A 20,179-nucleotide genomic window follows, 5' to 3' on the forward strand; every position below is an offset into this window, starting at 1 on the left:
TGGTCCCAATCCGGCACGGCTGAGTGCTGCTTGTACCGGCGGGCTGACGGGGCTGCGGGCGCCATTTTAGGTAGGGCATTCCAGCTTTGGCCTCATTGGGTAGTGCTAGTGACATTGCGCTCCCAATCACTCTTAAGGACATCCCCATGCGCACGCTCGGCGGCCGCGCGCACCGGGCACGCCGGCGGCGCGCCAAAGGCGCTCCATAGGCAAGCCCGTCTGCGCCCGTCCCCGGCCGGGGCAAGGAGCACCCCACTATGCCAAGTTTTTAGCCTATACCTCGGAAGAACTCCGCTCTTACCAGGGCCCTTGGATCACCAGTCCTGGAACCGCTGCCCAAATCGCCAAACTCAGCCTTGTCTGGCCCCACCCCGCCCCCCCTCCCAGCCACCTTGCCTCCACCACAACCCCAATCATCACGCCCTGTCTTTGGCCCGATCATTTTTTGATCTCGTTTTTCCTTGACCTTATCCTCGCCAAACGCCCTTCCTTTCCCAAGAAGACCTGGGCCCGTAATTGGAATAAGCTCGACATGCCCTCCCTTTGCTCCTCCCTTCAAGGTTCCTGTCCTGCCCTAGAGGAGCTTGTCCCCTCATCTCAGGTAGCTGCCATCAATGAATGGCTCTCTAGGGCGTGTGACCAAGTGGTTCCCTTGAGACGCGTCACAGTCAGACGCACCCACAATGCCAACAGATGGTTCACTGATGACCTTAAGGAGAAAAAACTGGTCGTGCGCCAGGCAGAGCGCGCCTGGGGCGCGCTTACTTCCCGACTTTAAAAGCACATTATTCCCTCACACTTAACACATACAAAAAGGCTATCCCCCTTGCCAAGAAGGACTACTTTTCGGGAAAAATTCTCTTGGCTGAAAATCAGCCCAGGGAAATTTTCTTCACAGTCTATGAGCTGGCCTCGTCAGATAAAGCCTCACACAAACCTTCCCCCTCCCAATCTCTTTGTGTTTCCCTTAATTTTTTCATTGATAAAATCGCAGTCATCAAGGCCAACATACCACCGCCTTCCTCCCCCTTAGTTGCCCCTCAGCCTCCGCCCAACAGATCCCATTTGGATCATATACCTCCTTTGACCAGGGAAACCCTTTCCCCCCTGCTGGCCTGGGTCAAATCTGGTTCCCCCTCCGATGTCTGCCCTGCTTTTGTATTGAGGGAGATCTTCCTAGCTTGCCCTTTGCCCCCCTTGATTTTCCTCAACGACTCCCTCAAAAAAGGCATTGTCCCTGACCACCACAAATCGGCAACAATAATTCCTATTTTGAAAAAACCCGGTGCGGATCCCTCTGACCTCTCCAACTTCCGTCCCATTTCCCTCCTCCCCTACCTGGGCAAAATCCTGGAGTGCCACATTACAACAGCCCTCAGCTCTTTTGTCGCGGATAATGGCTGTTTAGCCCCCCGTCAGGCTGGCTTTCGTCCGCTCCACTCCACCGAGAAAGTTGTGGTCTCAGTCAAACTCAGGGAGGGGATGGATGTCAACCAGTCCCAGGCTCTGGTCCTCCTTGATTTGTCCACGGCCTTCAACACGGTTGACCATTCCATTCTTCTTACCCGTGTCGAGGCGGCGGGCGTCAGGGGGCCCGTCCTGGCTTGGCTCACTTCTTTTCTGAGAGACCGCACTCAGGCCGTCCACTTTGCAGACTTTTCTGCCTCCCCACGCAAGGTGCAGTGCGGTGTCCCTCAGGGTTCCTCCTTTCCCCCCCTTCTGTTTAATTTGTACATCTTTCCCCTCATTTTTGCTTTACAGCACCTGGAGGTTACGGTTTTCAATTATGCTGATGACCTCCAGCTCATCTTCAACCTCTCCCACTCCCCTCAGTCCATTCACAGTTTTCAATCAGTTATGATTTTCATCAGGGACTGGATGAACCTTAACCATCTTAAACTCAACCCAGATAAAACCGAGTTAGTTCTCACCGGCGGTACATCCAGTCCCTGGACGCCCACGTTTTGGCCCCCGTCCCTTGGTTCCCCCCTTCACCCTCCCACTCAGTCAAAACACTTGGGATCACGCTGAACCAACATTTCACTCTGCACTCCCAGATCAGCATGGTGGTCTCATCTTGTTTTTTTACCCTTCGCACCATTAGAAAGATCTCCAGATTTTTTTCTTTTTTTGCCTTAAAACTCATCTTGATGGCGATGGTTCTATCGCGCCTAGACTAGGGCAACATCTTGTACAATGGCGTCCGCGCCTATGCCTTCCGACCTCTCCAATTGGTCCAGAACCAAGCTGCCCGCCTCATCCATGGTCTTTCCAAATTGCACAATGTCACTCCCCTATTAAAGGCCTTGCACTGGCTCCACATCAGAGAACAGGCCCTATTTAAGCTGGGATGCACAACATTTTAGGCCTGTGCCGGAACTGCTCCAGCTTTTATGAACTCATTAAAAACTATAGTCCCGCTAGAGAACTGCACTCTTGCACCCAGTCTCTCCTTTTTGTACTGCGGTTCAGGAAGAATAAATTGGGGGGCATGAAATTCTCTGTCTTGGCCCCACTTTCTGGAACTCCCTCCCTCCCACGATCAGATCTACACCCTCGTATACTGAGTTCCGCAAGGCGCTCAAAACTTTTCTTTTTCTGCAAGCTTTCTCGCCCTAGCCCCGCACCTCTGCCTCCCAGGTTTTGCATCCCTCAGCGCCAAGAAACCGCCTGGTATACGTGCGCTTAACAAATACTTTTAAATTCAATTCACTGCATGCTTGCCTCACTGCATGCTTGCCTCACTGCATGCTTGCCTCACTGCATGCTTGCCTCACTGCATGCTTGCCACACTGCATGCTTGCCACACTGCATCCTTGCCACACTGCATCTTTGCCACACTGCACCCACACATTGAGTGTGGCTCAATGGTTAGAGCGGCAGACCCTGATGCAGAGTTCTGGCCACGAACCAGGGTTCAATTCCCGCCTCGGCGGGGTCTCTGGCTCAATTTCCTCGAACATGTTAATTCTCGCCTCGGTGCCTATTCTAATCATGGGCCCCACGCTGCAACTCTGGGCAATAGCTTGCTTAGCCTCCACACCTACCCCAACAGCGCCAAGGATGCCTGGCTTCACCCTGGGTGTGCCCAAGAGTGGACACTTCACAGGGAAAGCCAGGAGGGGTTCCACAGCGGTATGAGTATCAGCGCCAGGAAGCCGTATAGGCGACACCGCAAGGTGACCGTCTGGTGACAGTGCGCTCTATAAGTACCATGACATTTACATTTACCCACTCCACACTGCAGTCTTGCATAATGTTTTTCGTGCAGATTGAAATTTCACCTTGAGACCACTAAGACAGGTGTCCCTTGTGTTTTACTTGAGTCCTCGTCAGGGTTTTTGCGTCTGTCGAGGGCATATGCACCTACACCAGTGATTGGTTACGGCCTTCATCTCAGCAGGCAGTGACAATGCCGTTGGTTGGTGCAGCTGTTAGTTTGGTTTTTTATTCAGCTTATAAACTTTATTCATTTGTTTGATAAACCATATGTCACATACACACAAAGATGCGAAGTAATTAAACAAGCATTTGCAATGCAATAGGTCTCGCATTAGGAAAATTTGAGCTATTATTGTAAATGACAATTTTTTTATTTGTGTTGGTTTTGAAAATAGCAAAATGAATAGCTTTGTCATTTACAATGCCAATAGTTATAACTTTCGCAAATGTGCCACTTATAGCATTTGTAATGCAATATGTGTTGTATTTACGTGACTTAGATGTATTGATATTCCAAATAATGGCTTTTATTTTTTTTAAATAATTGATACTTAAAAGTTATTGTAATTTATAATGGCAATAGCTTAAACTTTTGTAAATAACTTTTGTGAAGATTATGTTCAGTGTATTTTATTGTGACGAAAATACAAGAACAGAAGTGCAATATTAACATATTTTTGTGACATTTGGCGAGGGGGGGGCGGGGTGAGAGGGGGGTGGGGAGAGGGCGAAGGGGGAGAGAGGGCGAAGGGGGAGAGAGGGCGAAGGGGGAGAGAGGGTGAGGGGGGGAGAGAGGGCGAGGGGGGGCAGAGGAGAGAGGGCAAGGGGGGCAGGGAAGAGGGCAAGGGGGAGGGGGGCACGGGGCAGATGGAGGTAATAAGGAGAGAAGGTGGCGCGAGTTATTCACATCAGCTGTTTGCAATGAAACACAACACAAAGACAGCGCTGGGAACTATACTAGACCCTGGGATATTCCGATATGAAAGGTAGCCTCTGGAAGATGTTGGGCAATGCGCTCGCTAGTGACTGAGACTAAAAAGGTAACTCGCACTTATTTTATCTACAATGCGATGTATTTCTAAGCGCTCAGAAGGATAGTTAGGTGTAATTTTTTGACGTACACGTGGTGCCATGTCTGTAAACACGCTTTGACCTTCCGGTTTGCCTAGAGATCGCATCTCTACACAGCTTAGAGTGGAACCTTTGTAGGACGGTTAAATAAGGAGAGGAATACTAACAGCAGGGACGGATACGTGTGGCTGGCAAAGCCTCCAGTCTCTAAGTGCAATACCATTTGTTTACCCGGCATGTGCGATAAGCAGTAGTCTTCTAACATTCCCTGCAAACATTTCCATAAGAGGTCGGTGTCTCTCCAAGATTTCCTGAGGGTTACCAAACAATAACTAAAGTGCGTCACTGTGCATATTTGACGCGGAAACCGCTCAGCAGAAAACAAACTGTTGCGGGTGACATGCTGGGTTGTATAAACAAGCAAGGCCAGGCATGGGAAAATCATTTCGGTTAACAAAACTCATCCAGCAGCAACAATTAATAAACATAGGGAGTGTACAAGGCATAACAAAGTGCATCGTGCCATAAATAAAATGTAAAAAGCACACCGATTACTCACAGCTGTTGTTTAGCCTGACTGCAGAATTAAAGAAGCCGTGAACGTGCACATCCGAAACCGGAAGTTCGGGAGCGTCACGCCTGTCGTGGGGCGGCACTTCCATCTTCTGCGAGAAGCCTGCGCCCACGGAGTGGCTGGCCCAAAAGGGCAGAGGTGACTCGGGGCTCCCATGTGTGAACGAGAGCCCCGCGGAGGCTGCAGAAGTCAGGAGTGGCGCTGATGCGGTGAGTGGGGATTAGTTGTACTGGGGGTGGTGGCGGCGGTGGGGGGGGCGGGAGTGTGCGTGCATCTCTGTATGTGTGTGTGTGTGCTCGTGTGTGTGTGCTCGTGTGTGTGCGCTTGTGTGTGTGCGCTTGTGTGTGTGCGCTCATGTGTGTGTGCGCTCGCGTGTGTGCGCTCGTGTGTGTGCGCTCGCTTGTGTGTGTGCGGTTGTGTGTGTAACACGAAGCAAAAGCAGTTGGGGGTGTGGCTGTGTTGGCCGTTACTGCATGAGAGAAGTGCATGAGGATTGCAAGGGAGACAGGAGATGGGCACAGCGCGTAACTGTACGTGTGAACGCGCGCATGCCCCTGTCCGGCCCGCGCAGGCCCATCTCCTGTCTCCTTGAAAGCAGAGTCGACAGCTATAGGTCTCGCTGGCGACAGGTGCGAGACCTAAAAACGAGTGAAAGACCTCAAACCAACAATGAACAGCTATCCGAGGTAAAACACATACATAAAAGGTTATCAATTATCAAGACACCGTATCTCAGCAATAAAAACAGTTGTTTTTCAAAGTGCATAGTGCCCTTTTTTAGTGCAAACTGCGAGGAATCCACAACGCAAAGGGTAGGGTGCATGAAGTTCAGGCCAAGTCGTTCTGGGTGCAGACCAGGTTCTGGTCTGCACCCAGAACTACGGCAGGAAGACTCGTCCTGCTGGTCGTCATCCTTATTTCGGGAACGACTTGGCCTGAACTTCATGCACCCTACCCTTTGCGTTGTGGATTCCTCTTCGTTATATTTACCTCGCTACTGAACTCGATTGTGCTCACCTAAGCACACACTCCTAAGGTTCGTCGTCTCTCTTATTGATTAGTGACGTCGGACTTCACCACCTGTCCAGACAATCACTTCTAGCATGCCCGGTCTAGAGCTGGCCGGGTTGGAATTATCATCGGCACAGCGACCTGTGGCCATATACTTACCGACTACAGCCCTGAGGAGTCGCCATACTTGTGTATCCCTTTGGCGACGAAACACGTGTCGGCTGGTCTACCATACATTAAAGAGGAACCTTATTACCAATCGTCCTCTTTTTCTACGAATGTGGACTCCAAATCTTGCAAATGTCTATTGAGACATAATTTCTGTACTTGTGATTGGGTGTGCAACAGATCTTTTCATTAAAATAAACTTTACTAAAAGATTTATTTTATTTCGAGTTCAGGCATACTAAACTCGAATTTCTACCATGTTCTTTGAGCCTGTTCAGATTATAAAATGTAACAATTCTACAGCCCATTCTGGCTTATGGAGAACAGGTAGCCTTGCAATAGTGAAAAACGAAAATGGCTGTAATTCAGCATTAGGACATTCCACACACAACAGGGCTTGTCCTAACATGTACTTACAATGCACCCTGCCCGTGGGCCTACCATAAGGGTGACTGATATGAAGAAAATGGAAGGTTTAGGGACTGGGAAGTGGGTGCCCTTGCCCAGTCAGCATGACAGTACCAGACTGCACGCAGGCTCTGCAATGGCAGACCTTAGTCACATTTTACAAGGCTGCTTCTGTGGGTGGCACAACCAGTGCACACTCGGTGCACTAGACTAGGGTCTGACAAGTAAACCAAATAGCCAAACATGGAACCACTGATTAGTACATCAATTTACAGTAGGGAGCACTTGAACTGTGGCACTGAATAGGAGTGGCACGGTGCCCAAAGCATACAACACCAGCAAAAATACATGAGGCAACAGCAAAAATGTAAGGGAGACCCACGCCAATGGTGCCAGGTCTAACAGTGTTCCTCAGTTTTCCCTCACACTGGTGTCCCGGTGCCACTCCAGTTGTTGAAGAGCACACTGCACTCTGAGCAGCTGCTTCCAGTGGCACCAATGTGTGTGCAATGACCATGTATTCAGTCCTTGTTTTGGGTACCTTTTGACATGTCTCTCCCGTTATCTTTTTGTTTACATTTGTAAAGCATTGAGTGCACCTCTTTTGGCCAGCTTGATCCTCTGTTAATGTTGTCTTAGGCTGCGTTGATTTGCTTGTTTGTTTTATCTGTCAATCTTCTGGAATCTTTTCCTGTGTTTGCCCATGGCGTGTAGTTGCTGTACTTCGGATTAATGTTACACACACGCCAAGTTTCTCTAAACTTTCTTGCGTCTGCGTCATGTGTTTGTTCCAGTATTTGTAAGTCGCCCGACGCTTCCTTGTGTAAAACTAAAACACTCAACAAGATTGGCTACTGGTTTTTCCAATGCTGTTTTAAGGTTTAGGTGGTTAGAGGAGGGAGGCACATGAGTAAGAGAGCAACACAGAGCAGGGGAGGTGTTTTCCAGGTTTTGGGGGAGCATAGAAGGAAGAGTGACAAGGACTGTGGGCAGGAGTGTTTTCAGGGTGGAGAAGCACACAGAGGGGGAGAGTAACACAAAGCATGGAGGGAGTTTGGAAGGGGAAGTACATGAGGAAGAGAGAAACACAGAGCAGACGGAGCATCCTCCAGTGGGAGAAGCACACAAGGGATGGGGGAGGAACAGATCATGGGGCAAGGGAGGCTTGAAGGGGAAAGAAGCACACGAGAGGGAGAGAAATACAGAAAAAAGGCAGGGGAGAAATGAGTAAGGCAGGGATTTGCAAGGCGAGACACTCGGGAGAGAGTGCGGAGCGCCGGGGTGTTCAGAAGGTGAAGAAAGCACACAATGGAGAAAGCAACATAAATCTGAAGATGTGTGGTCAGTACTCGTCTGGACTTGCCACTCTGTTCAACCCTCCCATGAAGCATAGGTACTTTACCGTCGCTTTTAATTGGCTGGATTTTAGAAAGTTACATTTTCCTTGCTCGAAGCCCAAAAACTGTCCCCCGCACTGACCTGTCCATAGCCCTCTGGCACTGCCTGGTTGCACTGACCTGTACCCAGCCCCCCGGCCCTGCCTGGTCGCACTGACCTGTCTCCAGCCCTCCGGTCCTGCCTGGTCACACTGACCTGTCCCCAGCCCTCCGGCCCTGCCTGGTCGCACTGACCTGTCCCCAGCCCTCCGGCCCTGCCTGGTCGCACTGACCTGTCCCCAGCCCTCCGGACCTGCCTAGTCGCCCTGTGGGCCAGTCCGACCCCGACAGACACATAAGAAACAAGCCAGGTCCTTTCTTAAATGGCAATTTGCCATCCAAGCTTCTAACATTTGTAACAGAGCGAGATGACAGCAGAGCCCCGAAAGCAATCCCAAACTTTGCCTAACTTTAATGATTTCGAGACAAGGAAACTGGACCCCAGCTGGAACAGTGCACTCCTGTCTAGAGAGCGCCCATAAACCTGTGGGTCGGGTAGGGGGGCTTTCTATGGCCCCAATTACAATCAAACCCTTGATAGTTGCACTATCTGTGATACCAAAATATTGATGACAACTCTCATTTGTGCAATAAAACATGCGCTCCTGCATGTTTCCCAAGTGGAATTAAGCAGAGTTTACAGGATGAAAAATGGCAGATAAATCATTTGATCAGTGGCGTTGCTAAAGGAGGCAGTTGAGTCCTATGCCCAGTTCTGTCAAGACTCTAACTGGGCTCCACCCCCGCACCCATTGAATATATCAAGAAGCAACGACACTGAAAAAACAAGCAATGGTAAATGCATTAGGTTTTGCCTGGGGGGATTAATAATAAGTACAGAGGTGGTGGAGCAGAGTAATGAGTGCAAAGAGACTGGTGTGAGTCCTCTCTGTGCAAAAATGACTGTTAAGTGTGAGTGCAGGGTTAAAGTGCTTCAATGCATGGGGATTGATGTGAGTTCCCTGCAGAATGAAAACTGTGTGAGAGTACAGGGTAAGAGATGTTGTTCTGTCTAAGGTAAGATGTGTGCATGTTACTTCCTGGCTGCTTTCAAAGACCGGGGTAGAGACATACCTGAGTTTGTGGACAGTTGAAAGGACGCAAATAGAACTTTACCCCTTCCAAGATTAGCGTCTTGACCATAGCTGCGATCATGCAGAAACTATTTCATAGATTGAAATATTGAGTGGAAGTGTGTTGCGGTGTTCCCCGAGGGTAAAAGCCTGTCTTCCAGAGAGAAGAGGCATTATGTGCTCTGTTTCCATGAGGGAGCCCACCAGGGTCTGCTTGAAAGGGTCCCCCGTGTGAAGATATGTAGAGATTTAACCTGTATAAAGTCTTCAAGTAGACTACACAAGATACCCAAAGATTTACGAAAACAGAGGGGTTGAGATATAGGAACCGCATCCTTCACTCCTAGTGATTTCACAACAGGGCACAATGCGTGACTATCCTGGAGGAATGCAATTACAGTTCAAAGTAACTAATGTGCAGTCTATTAACTAATCCGTATCGGCTACTGTTAGTAGAACTATTAACCTTTCTCTTTTTAATGCAGATGGAATCAACGAAGCCTTTACACTCAACTGGAGCAACACAGGTCAGTTTTCGCTTACTGTATTTATTTATTTTATTTTATTTAGATAGTTTTGTATAGCGCGAACGTGACCCTTGGGTATCAGAGCGCTTCACAGAACAAAATGCAATAGGTAGGTTAGGGATACATCTTGCATAGAATAAACATTCAGAGAATGAGGTAGGTAGGTATAAAGTTATGTAGCAAACCGTATCATTCTGATAAAAGGTAGGTTAGGTATACGATTATAAAGCATTATAGCATAAAAATGTACAATGGCTAGGTATATTAAGCTACTACTTTACATCGGCATGTGCACCGTGCATCCATATTCCAATATAATTTCAGCCAGTTTCTGTCTTCAGGGTTATCATACATGTTGTTCTTTTTGCCTACTGTACTGTAAAATGTAGTATAATCACAATAGATCCGAATTGTCTTTATCTGTGAGTTTTTCATTCAGATTCTGGGTAAGCATAGCGCCTCTAGGTTATCCCTTGTACAATTACTGTTTTTCTATTTACTTCCATTTGTTGTTCTGCTTTGCCACAACTATGTCACGGTGGCGGTGATGTCCCTTCTTGCCTAAGTGAGGAATTTACTCATTAGGAAAATCTTAGCTTCTCTCTTGAATGTTGCCATGTTAGTAATTTTCCTAACATTTGGAGGGAGTGAGTTCCAGATTCTAGGGGCTGCTCCTGAGAAAGCTCTGTCGCATGTTTTCTTCTTCCGGAAGATGGGAGGTCTCAGCAGCAATTCCTTGACACTCCTGGCCCGCCTGTCTCCTCCAGATAGCTCTATCTTCTGAGCCAGGTATCTTGGTGTTTTATAGTGAAGCGCTTTGTGGGTGATACATGCCATTTTAAGTTGGATTCTTGCTTCTTATGGAACCAGTTTAGTGATTTCAGGTGTGGCGTGATATGATCGTATTTCCTCGATCCGGTGATGAGCCTTGCAGCTGAATTGAGACATGCTTTTTGTGGTGCTGTGGAAATTTTTGGCAGCCCTGCTACGGTTATACATCCATATTCAATCCTTGAGATAACTAAGGATTGTACTGCCATTTTGAGAACTGCCGCAGAAATGAATGGTTTCACTTTCCTAATATAGTTCAAGTGAAAGCGTGCATTTTTTGCCATTGAATTGATATGGGCTCTCATGTCAAGGTTTTTATCTAATGTGATTTCTAACGATTTCGCAGAGTCCACTAGAGTAGGGGTGCAGTTTAGTGCTCTGATCAATTTAGACCATTCTTTCACTTACGTGTCGTTCTTTGGTGGAAAAATTAAAAGGAACTCCGTTTTTTGTGCATTTAGCTTCACATTGCTGGTCAACCAGTTTAATGACATTGTTAAGGCCTCATTCATTGACATGATATCTTCCAGACATGCAATCTTGATGTATATCTGTGTGTCGTCTGCGTACATATGATAAGATATGTTTGTGTCTTTGAGAATTTCTGTCAGAGGTTCGACATATAGGTTGAAGAGTGAAGGAGATAGCGTAGATCCTTGAGGGACTCAGATCAAATTAAGAAGGGTTCAAACCATTTCAGCACATTTCCCGATATTCCCATCCTGTTATGAAGCCTGCTTAGTAATTTTTCATGATTTACTGTGTGGAATGCAGAGGACAGGTCCAGAAGGACTAGTAGACCTGTTTTCTTCTGATCTAGGGCCTGTAATGCATCGTCGACAATATGTAGGATTGCTGTTTCTGTGCTGTGGCCTGTTCTAAACCTGGATTGGCAGTAGTCTAGCAGTGTGAAATTATCGATGTGGTGGGTCAGTTGGTTTTGTACACATTTCTCGATTAATTAAACCTAAGACTCTTTGAAAAATTTCCTTTTCTAAAAGAACCCTCTGAATACCAAAGGTGAGTGCTATTTGGGTCTGAGCAACCGAAACAGATTCGAACTACTGAGTAGAGTCTTTACATATTTTGAAGTTTGCTCCCAGAGCTGTACTTGCGTCACTGGAACTGTCTTGACTAATCTTTCAACTCTGGCAAGAAGCTGCTGGTGCAATGACAGCTCGTGAATCTTCTGCCTCAGAACTCCTTTGAAAGGAGCTGAAAGAGGACTGCCGACGGTTTAACAAAACAAATTCACTAAACTACACTTTCTCTGGAGAAATCGTGGACTGAGCACCAAGCACTGCTACAACAGTAACGGGCTGGCGGGGTCCGGGTCTGGCGGGGTCCGGGTCTGGCGGGGTCCGGGTCTGGCGGGGTCCGGGGCTGGCGGGGTCCGGGGCTAGCGGGGTCCGGGGCTGGCGAGGTCCGGGGCTGGCGGGGTCCGGGGCTGGCGGGGCCTGGTGGGGTCCGGGGCTGGCGGGGTCCGGGGCTGGCGGGGTCCGGGGCTGGCGGGGTCTGGGGCTGGCGGGGTCCGGGGCTGGTGGGGTCTGGGGCTGGTGGGGTCTGGGGCTGGTGGGGTCTGGGGGGGGCTGGGGCTGGTGGGGTCTGGGGCTGGCGGGGTCTGGGGCTGGCGGGGTCTGGGAATGTCGGGGTCTGGGGCTGGCGGGGTCTGGGGCTGGCTGGGTCTGGGGCTGGCGGGGTCCGGGGTGGTCGGAATTGTGTTCCTTTTTAGCCCTGACGTGCACTTTTGAGACGTTCCCTGACATGCATTTAAAAGGACGTCTCTTACGTAAACCCATGCTTCGCTTACTGACTTCGACGTGACCACGCCCCCTTTGCCTAGTGATTGCTCTTCATGCTTCGTGAAGCTACGGGAGCCTTGTGTCCCGAATTTCTTTCCTGCTCCTGTTCCTGATTCCTGTTTGTCGTTCTACAGAGAACTTCCTGCCTTGTTTCCTATTCCCAATTTCTCCTGTTTCCCTGTTCCCTGCCTCTCTTCTGCCTGGATTGTTTCTTCATTTCTCGCGCCCTCTCCCTCTCGCGAGGGGTGGTGGTTTTCCGTGCCTCGACCTATACCTTACACTCCCGGGTGACGCCTCATCCTGACTTTACCCGATATTTCATGGTGATTGGGTGCAAGTTGTCCCATCTTCTGCCTCAGAACTCCTTTGAAAGGAGCTGAAAGAGGACTGCCGACGGTTTAACAAAACAAATTCACTAAACTACACTTTCTCTGGAGAAATCGTGGACTGAGCACCAAGCACTGCTACAACAGTAACGGGCTGGCGGGGTCCGGGTCTGGCGGGGTCCGGGTCTGGCGGGGTCCGGGTCTGGCTGGGTCTGGGGCTGGCGGGGTCCGGGGCTAGTGGGGTCCGGGGCTGGCGAGGTCCGGGGCTGGCGGGGTCCGGGGCTGGCGGGGTCCGGGGCTGGCGGGGCCTGGTGGGGTCCGGGGCTGGTGGGGTCCGGGGCTGGCGGGGTCCGGGGCTGGTGGGGTCCGGGGCTGGCGGGGTCCGGGGCTGGCGGGGTCTGGGGCTGGCAGGGTCCGGGGCTGGTGGGGTCTGGGGCTGGTGGGGTCTGGGGCTGGTGGGGTCTGGGGGGGTCTGGGGCTGGTGGGGTCTGGGGCTGGCGGGGTCTGGGGCTGGCGGGGTCTGGGAATGTCGGGGTCTGGGGCTGGCGGGGTCTGGGGATGGCGGGGTCTGGGGCTGGCGGGGTCTGGGGCTGGCGGGGTCCGGGGTGGTCGGAATTGTGTTCCTTTTTAGCCCTGACGTGCACTTTTGAGACGTTCCCTGACATGCATTGAAAAGGACGTCTCTTACGTAAACCCATGCTTGGCTTACTGACTTCGACGTGACCACGCCCCCTTTGCCTAGTGATTGCTCTTCATGCTTCGTGAAGCTACGGGAGCCTTGCGTCCCGAATTTCTTTCCTGCTCCTGTTCCTGATTCCTGTTTGTCCTTCTACAGAGAACTTCCTGCCTTGTTTCCTATTCCCAATTTCTCCTGTTTCCCTGTTCCCTGCCTCTCTTCTGCCTGGATTGTTTCTTCATTTCTCGCGCCCTCTCCCTCTCGCGAGGGGTGGTGGTTTTCCGTGCCTCGACCTATACCTTACACTCCCGGGTGACGCCTCATCCTGACTTTACCCGATATTTCATGGTGATTGGGTGCAAGTTGTCCCATCGTGTTTGTTCTGTTGAGGGAGCCTGTTCCGCTCCGTCTTCTGGGTAAGAGCCGGACAGCGCTTTCATTTCCCATTCTGTCTTGTGTGAGTACGTACCCTTTGTCTCTTGTGAGCCCGTACTACTTCGTCTTTAGTTTAGATTTGGACGGAGATTGTTTTATTGTTTGTTAGGTGGAAGCCCGTTCCGCTCTGTCTTAAGTTTGAGCCGGTAGGAATACCACTGATAGTGAGTGTTTGCTCCGCTTCAGTTCTCCTTGAGGCCGGGTGAAACTGCTATCCTACCCACGTCTTTTTTTGTTACCTCTTGTCTTTGTTGGTCCTTTGCTGCTGTCGGGCTATCTATCCTCCCTGGCGTTTCTCCTCATTGGAGTTTCCTGGTACTACTTCATTCAAGGTCTGACTCTCACAATTGTGGGGTAAGTGGAACTTCATGCTGAACACATGTATATAGTCTTTTTGTTTTGCTTTATGGTACTTTAGAAGCACTGTGTATTTCTTGCAGCCTTACCCCTGTCTCTGAGTCTGCAGCAGCTTCATTCAGCTGGGGGAGAATGGTGGTACACTCCTTGGATTATTCCCCCCACACTTTTTGGGAGCAGCTGGCTTTGAGTGTGTATATTACCCCACTCTTGTCACTGCTTTTAGGACTTGTGGAGGATTTTCATCTTCGCTTCTGTGGAAAATTAGCCCCCCTACTAGGGGATCCCCGACAGGAAAGCCAAGCCCCCAAATTTAATCCACCCGAGCAAAGATGAATTTCGATCAGACACAGTCCCTCCGAACAGGCATCCCCCTTAACTAGTCAAACACTTACAGTAGAAGAACTCTCTACTGTACTGGTTGAGAAGTGAAGTAGCACAGTTGCGTACAGAAAACCTGAAATTACAGGCAGAAGTAGCACAGTTAAAAGTTCAGGACACTAGTGTGGCTGGAGGGTTGGGTGCAATTCCCAAGGGAAGGAGAAACTATATTCAGCCAGTACATTTTTCCGTCCCGTCCTCTTCTGAGAGTGCCACCGCTAGTGACACAGGTACCATATCTCCCGTTCAGGTAACTGTCCACACCCCTAGCCATGTCCCGTTGGCTATGCCAGAAAGGATAAATTTAATAGTTTTATGACTCAATGCCATCTCCAGTTTATGTGCAAGGCGGCTGCTCTTCCTGACGATGCTGCCAAGGTAGCATTTGTTATCTCCTATTTAGTTGGGAATGCAGCCGAATGGGCGGTACCCCTTGTAGAAACTAATGATCCTCTGTTATATGATTACAAAATGTTTTAAGACAAGATGAGAAGCCTTTTTTCTAAACATACATACATGCAGGCTAGTGACAATGCTCTTCTTAATTTAAAGCAGGGGTCTAAAGATCTTCTTACATATATTACTCAATTTAATAGATTACTTGAAGAAACATACTGGCCTGAAGATAAGGACATCACTGTTTTACAGAGGCTTGTCAGATGAGTTAAAAGATATATTATCACAAATGGTAAATCCACCTGAGGATTGTCCTTCCTTCATTGAACTCACTGTGAAGCTAAATCATAGACTACAAAAAACAAAAGTAGAAAAATCCTGATTGGGTTCTCCACTGTGTCATACAGAGAGCCGACAAAAGAGTCTAAAGATATGCCTGAACCTATGCTAATTGGTGGGTTGAGAGGACCTATATAAGATGAAGAAAAATCCAAAAGACTTAAAAATAATGTGTCTGTATTGTGGAAAAGGACATTTCGCAAGAGAATGTCCCATTAGACCTCCAGTTCCTCTAAAAAAGATTGCTAGCACTCAGGAAAACTAGAAAACTTGAAGAATAATGAGATTGATTCTTCAAGTTAATCATTTCATCAGATCTCAAAACCAACCAAGACCTTATTAAGACCACTGAAACATTTCCTTCTAAATGTTACACTAATAATCTCTCATCAAGAAAGGTATAACATGTCTATATTACTAGATTCTGGAGCCACAGGAAATTTTCTTGATATACGGTTAGCAACCAAGATTGGCATCCCATTCATTCCCAAGAGTTGCCCTGAACCAGTTAAGGCAGTGGATGGTTCGGAATTATCGTCAGGTTTGATTGTTCACCAAACTGCGCCTTTTATATTCGTATGTGGTAATTGCCATTCCGTACCAATAACTTTTGATTTGATTGACACCCCTAATTCTGGAGCTATTTTATGTGTCCCATGGCTACAAACTCACAATCCCCAAATTGATTGGATAGAACGTATGGGGATGCTGAAATCTCACTTCTGTATTCTGCATTGTTATCAAGAAGCTAGTCAGTCTGCATCCTTTATGCTGCACCATTCATTCAGTGGCAACCACTTCCTCTGTACCAGAGATCTATTCAGAATTTAAATCTGTATTTAATGAAGAACAAGCAACCAAACTACCCCCACATCGTAGTTACGATTGTCGTATTCATCTTGTACCAGGGGCAGAACTTCCTAATATTAGAATATATTCCCTTACCTCGGCCGAAACTGAATACCTGAAGAATTATTTGGAAGAAATGATGCATAAAGGCTTTATTAGGCATTCAACATCCCCTGTGTCCTCGCCTCTGTTTTTTATTCCCAAACGGGAGGGAGGCTTGAGAGCCTGCCTGGACTACCGTGCCTTGAACAAGATCACTTTTAAGAATAAGTATCCTCTGCCAGTCATCCCTGTCCTCAAGTACGAGGTGAAAAGATCTACACCAAGATTGACTTGAGAGGAGCATACCATCTTATCCGGGTAAAAGAGGGTGATGAGTGGGAGACTGCATTTCGTACCAGGTTTGGATTATATGAATACTGCGTCATGCCGTTTGGTTTATGTAACGCCCCAGCGGCGTTTCAATATTTCATCAACGAGATCATGCGGGAATTTCTGGATGTGTTTGTCATCGTATACATCGATGATATTTTGATTTACTCAGACTGACGAAGAACATGTGATTAATGTAAAAAGAGTTTTCTTTTTTTTTTTTTTTATCCTCATTTGCCACCTCGCCACCCATAACTTCTATCTTAGACCACCACTGGGCTTTTTATCTCATAGGCTGGTTTAGAGTAATGGGGCATAGACATTGCCTATTCTTGAGTCTGGCCTTTCTCTGAACCGCCCCTCTTGGCCACCTGACTCAACAGGTGTGTCCTCCTCCAACTCTATTTTCTGTCCTGGGGTGCCATGTACCAGCGAGATAGGCACGGGCTTAATCATCGGAATTTAACACAAAATATTCAACCAAAACATAAAAGGAAAGGTAACCAAAATCCTCGATTTCTCTTAGAATGGTCTAAGATATCGAGCTTAGCCATATACCTCATGGCAAGAATCCAATCCATTAAACTAGGACTAAGCGGTGAGACCCATACCTTGCATATCTCTCTGCGCGCTAGCAACATGGCCTAAAAAATAAGTCTAACATTATTATTCATAAATCTATTTTCTAAGTCGTATCTCCCCGTAATAATTAGTTCTGGGCTTACCTCGATGCGTTGGTTCAGAGATTTGGAGAGGGAACTACTTACATCTATCCAGAATTGCATTATTTTTGGACAGGACACAAACATATGTAGATCATCCACATTTGGAGCTTTACATTTCGGACACCCAACAATTCTGCCAGCTTTGAATTTGGAGAGTCTATAAGGAGACCAATATGCCCTGTGGATGGTAAACAAGAGATTTCGCCTTAGGTTTGCAGGCTTAACAATACTATATAGCATAGACATAGTTACTTGCCATTGGTTTTCTGTCGCGATCCTTGGCAAGCTATCCATCCACAGGGTCTCTGGCAAAACAAACGGTCCATCCTCCATTTCTAATATCGCCCAGTACCAAAAAGCAACTTCCTTCTTAAAGGTCTCTGTCTCCAACTTCAACTCAAAATCATTTTCAGTTCCAATCTCTGTTTCCACATCATTAACCCAGCTTTGGATCTGCAAGTATTTATATTTTGAGAAAATCGGTCCCCACATTTGTTGGCATACACTCCATGGTATAAGTTTGCCATCTGAAAACAAATCCTTCCACCTTTGCAGAGCAGGCTCCTTTTTCAATTGTAGTGCCAACGCATCTTTTGTCCAAGATGGAGCACCAGGAGACTCCCAAATTGGAGCCATATGACTAAAATAGGGCAGTTTTACTACTTTTCTGATGTTATACCATATCTCTGCCAAGTCCCGCAAAATCTTGAGTCTCACCTTTTTAAAGAATTTAGGGTCTGAGAACTTATATAAAAAACCAAAATCATGATATCCAGACCTTTTCAGCAAAAAACAAAACATTTCTCCAATCGGAGATTTAAGTAGGGTACCCAACAACATCCTACAGTTTTTTAAACAAAAAGCCCATGCATAAATTTGAATATCTGGGGCCGCCAACCCTCCTTTATTAAGTCTCCTCCTTAGTTTTTTCCATGAGATCCGAGAGCCTTTTGACGCCCAGATAAAAGATGTTATCACACTCTGTAGTTTGACCAGCCATTCTTTTTTGAAACCAAGTGGGATAGTCTCAAATAAAAAGGTAATTTTCGGTACAATCACCATTTTTACAAGATTAGATCTACCATATATAGAAAGAGGTAAATTCATCCATCCTTTTAATGTAGCAGCGACTTCTTTTTTAATCCTATCAAAATTGTTTTTTGCTAGATCTTCAATCTTTTGTGTTATCCTGACCCCCAAGTATCTCATTTCTGTTGTTGTTTTAACATCCCCTGTATTGAGATTCCAAGCCATAATTTCAGTCTTGTCCTGATTTATCTGGTAACCTGAGATATTTCCAAATTCCTTCGCTATTCTAACCAGATTCTCCAAGGAAATCAACAAATTAGAGGAATAGACAATAATGTCGTCTGCATATAACCCTAGTTTCTTAGTCCAATCCATAGACACAAAAGGGGGGATCTCTTCTGTAGCTCTAATCTTGCAAGCAAAAGGCTCAATATATAAATTAAAAAGCAAGGGTGATAAAGGACACCCTTGTCTGGTGCCCCGCATTACTTTAATAGTATGTGTGAGAGTGCTGTTAACCAGAACACGCGATGTCGGTGAACAATACAAAGCAAAAAGAGATTGCGTAAATTTATCTCCTAAGTTAAGATATTGCAAAAGAGTTTTTAGATAGGTAAAGTTGACTCGATCAAAAGCCTTGGCAGCATCTAAGGCGATCACTGCCAAGGGGAGCTCGAAATTAGAGGCCATGTCTATCATACCAATCAATGAAAATGTTAATTCTTTTAGGTACCTTGCCTTAATGAAGCCTCTTTGATCTTCGTGAATCAATTTATGTATAACTTTACCAAGTCTATCAGCCAAAATTTTTTAGAAGAATTTATAATCGCAATTTAGGAGCGAGATAGGTCTGTAGGCATCTAGACTCTTAGGAGATTTCCCTGGTTTAAGTATTAAGGTAATTATTGCCTCATTCCACGAACTAGGTATTTTTACTTCCCCTCTGAAAATTTTGTTATATAATTGACATAATATGGGAGCAATTACTTCACTTAACACTTTATATACCTCCCCTGAGAGGCCATCCGGGCCAGGGGCTTTCCCTCTTTTACTCTCCTTGATGACTTTCAACAACTCATCTTGGGTGATTTCCTTATTCAACTCCTCCATATAATCATCAGAGAGTGGTTTCATCAAAGGTAGCCATCTTTCTATCTCTACTTCACTCGGGCAGAGGTCCTCTGTATACACGTTCACAAAATAATCAAAGAATGCTTGTACAATCTGCTTCCGCTCTGTTATAACTTCTCCTGAGTTCGACTTCTTAATCTCTTTTATTTGATTACGTACGAAGTCTTTCTTGGCTTTCCACGCTAGTAGCTTGCCACACCCCTCTCCATATGAAAAATGTGCCAGCTGACTAGCCTCCCATCTTTCTTTGACTCTTCGAGCAAGTACTGCCGTAAGTTCTATTTTTAAATCTAAAAGTTTATTCTTGACCCCCTCTCCGAAGATGTTTCCTGGCTGTGCAATTTGGCTACTCTCGCAGTCTCGTATTTCTTTCTCCAAGTTAGTAATCAAATTATGATACAACCTCCGCTTCTTAGCCCCCTGAGCTCCCAATCTCCCTCTCATAAAAGCTTTACAAGTCTCCCAAACTATGTCCTCCTTAGCTGATCCAGCATTCACATCTAGGAAAACTCGTTACTCTTCGTTTAAGGCTTCTAGAAATTCTTCATCCGCTAAAATAGTTCTATCTAATCTCCAGACTGAGCTCCCCTCATCTGCAACTAAACTTAAATTCAAACTCACAGCTGAGTGATCTGATAGATGTGCCCCTATATGTTCCACTTTCGTGACCCGTTCCTTTAACCTAGTATCTATCAAAAAGAAATCTATCCGTGAACTATGTTTATATTTTTTATTGTGAAAGGTAAATCCTATCTGTTGTGGAGCTTTCCATCTCCATATATCACACAATCCTTGTTGTACCATTATCATCTTTAACTTAGCTGTCATTTTGCCATTTACTATTGCCCTGTCGTTCCCAGTTCTATCCAACTTACGATCTAAAACTGTATTGAAGTCTCCAGCCATAATTATTTTACCATAGAATTCCAATAATTCCATCTCAATTTTTTCTAATACTGTTGGGTCGTCAACATTCGGGCCATAATATCCAACTATTATAAAGGCTTCCCCTGCCAATCTTAACTTAACATCACCCATCT

Source organism: Lissotriton vulgaris, chromosome 11 (assembly GCF_964263255.1).
Source record: "Lissotriton vulgaris chromosome 11, aLisVul1.2, whole genome shotgun sequence".
In the NCBI taxonomy this organism is placed as follows: Eukaryota; Metazoa; Chordata; class Amphibia; order Caudata; family Salamandridae; genus Lissotriton; species Lissotriton vulgaris.